The sequence below is a fragment of the Cynara cardunculus genome, unplaced genomic scaffold (genome assembly GCF_001531365.2).
Source record: "Cynara cardunculus var. scolymus isolate 2C unplaced genomic scaffold, CcrdV1 Un_Scaffold_3610, whole genome shotgun sequence".
Taxonomy (NCBI): domain Eukaryota; kingdom Viridiplantae; phylum Streptophyta; class Magnoliopsida; order Asterales; family Asteraceae; genus Cynara; species Cynara cardunculus.
This window is the reverse complement of record NW_020201541.1, coordinates 52,910-55,680: the sequence shown is the minus strand read 5'-3', so window position 1 is coordinate 55,680 and position 2,771 is coordinate 52,910.

Here is a 2,771-nt window from a genome sequence, read left to right as displayed (position 1 = left end):
CATACACAATCCCGTTTTTGGGTTTGTGTATTTGGACAAAGATGAGATACTAAGATTCTTCGATCCAACAGAATCTAATAAGTATTCAACAGAGACGCTGGAGTGGATATTCAAATGTGTTTTGGCACAGGTGGACAGAAGACATTATAGGGCAGGTGAAGTGTCTCCACTCTTGAACGCGATCAAAGTTCAAATCAACTTCAGAGAATGGATCTTGAATGTCTACAGAACGATCAAAGCTGACTTGCTATACGCGGTAGACGATTTTCCAGAATCTGCAGTCTGATACCCTTCTGTACCAGAATTCGGCCTAAGCTTCAAAAGTTTTGTCATTTAAGTGTTGTAATTCTTTACATTGTAATTCTTTCAGAGGATGATGTTTTATCACCTCTTGTAATTTYATTTCAATCAAGTCATGTCCTTGCACTTAAAGTTCAATTTTTACTTTTTCATACTTAGGGGGAGATTGTTAACTCTCATTTCATTAAATATAAAAGTATGGAAAAGTAATATTGCAAGTGTTGACAGAAGATAATCTGTCACAGAAGACCACAGAGGACCAACAGCAGAAGATGCTCAAGCGTACAAGTCTCAAGTGACAGAACCTCTRTCGTGTCTCACAGAGGTTCTGGAAACTGGTCCTCTGCAAAGACAATGCTACAAGACAAAGATGACAGAACCTCTGTCGTGTCTCATAAAGGTTCTGGAAGATATCCTCTACGTCAATGTGCTTTCAAGTTATCTCCAGCAGAGCCTCTGTGATGTCTCACAGAGGGTCTGCAGCCTGTCTTCTGTGTAGATCTTCTTTAGCTGTTTTACTTAGGTTTATTAGCTGCTCGTGCTTATCACGTGTTCTTGTCTGTAATTTGTTTTGATCAAACGGCTTAGATTAATTTACTTTAGGTCGTGTCAGAAAACGGTTACTTGCTTGTATAAATAGCAGCGTAGACCCTTGTATTTCAGAGTGCTTCAATATTGTAATTGTTAACATTTTCATTCTATTGAAAATCATTTGAAGCTCTCTCTTGTGTTCATCAATCTTCATCACTGTGTTCTTGTTGATTTCTACTTTGGTTGATTCTTATCTTTTCTGCTGCATCATCACTGTCAAACAGATCATCCAAGTAAGTAATTAATACCAAGAAACCGAGTTAATCGATCCTACAACTTGTGAGATGCGTTGGAAGCTTTGTGCACAAGTCAAGGGAGAAGGGAGGCTCTACATGTATAGTGCAGAGGCTCTATGTCTAGAGTGGTAGCTCTGCATCAAGTCCTTAAGATTTTTTTATAGAGCTTAAGACTTGATCTTCCTCTGCTTGTGCATGGGCTCTGTATGTGAGGTACTCCTCTGTATTCGAGTAGCTCTGTCTCTTGGTGACCTCTGCATTTGAGCTTTTGTTTCGGGCTGCTTTCTAGACTAAGTTCTCTTGACCTAGAGTAAGAGGCTTCTTACTCACACTTTTATGAAAAGGATATCTAACATATTGTTTACTGGGGAGATTGTTAAAGCTTTGAAGTTTTGAAGAAAAACAAATATAGAAAAAATTTATTATAAAGAGGAGATTGTTCGAAAGCTATGAAAGATCAAATCTATCAAAGTCAAAGCTTTTGAAGGTTTTTGAGCTAATTTGTGTGATAACTGGGTCTTGGTTATCACCTGAGGTAACTTATACGTGATTATTTATTATGTGCTTATGTAACTGTATGATAAATTTGTACATTGATTATGTGGGTATGCGAATTTTATGCAAAAATGTGAAATATAATATATATATATATATATATGTGTGTGTGTGTGTGTGTGTGTGTGATGAGGCAGGATTCATGCATGTGGAGAGGAGACTATTATGGCCGACCTTTTCTGTTTTAGACAGGTATAAAAGGAAGAGTTTGACCTTCATTTCATTCCCTGTCTATTTTCAAAAAGTTGAGCGATTTAAAGAGAAGAAGGTTGACCGGATTTCCAATTTGATCTTTTCAAAAGTCTGATTTTCTAAGGAAGTTGCATAAGGTGAGTGGTTTACTTGTTTTAATTCGTTTGAAATATAAAAAATTGTTATATAACTTATCACCCGGATTAGAGATTTAATCAAAGGAAGTGTTATCCGGATTATGAATAAAACGGTCAAAGGGTAAGCGATTTAAAGTGTATAAGTCGGTCAAGTTATGAGCGGTTTAGAGTTAAACCGCCTAAGGCGTGAATGGTATAACCTTAAACCAGAACAAGTTTGAACGGACTAAGTCTAAAGCGGATATGCCTTGACCAGTTTAGAGATAAATCGGCTAATTAAGTTAACCGGTTTATAAGATGAGCGATTAATGACCTTTGACTTTATGATTAAAAGTTTCAAACGGAGAAGTATGAATACGACCGGATTATTTTAAATCGACCAAAGGGGGAATAGTGTTATCCGGATTTGATATCCAGACAAAAGTATTGGAATTAATTCTAAGTATTAAATTGAACAACTATGTGAATTGTTGTCCGTACTTGTTATCCAGACAAGGTTGACCGGATTACTTGTTATCCTGTCAAGATGAGATTCTTTTGAAACAATGAATGGGAGTTTTGACAAAATAAAGTTCGAAACAGATAATAATTCCATTGACTACGGTCTATTCTATATGGAATTGTTTTATGAAATATTTTGATGAAGAAATAAGGGTGGCATATTAAGTAGAAGTGTACCATGGGATAAGGGTGGCATATCAAGGAGAGGTGTACCATGGGATAAGGGTGGCATATCAAGGAGAGGTGTACATTTGGATAT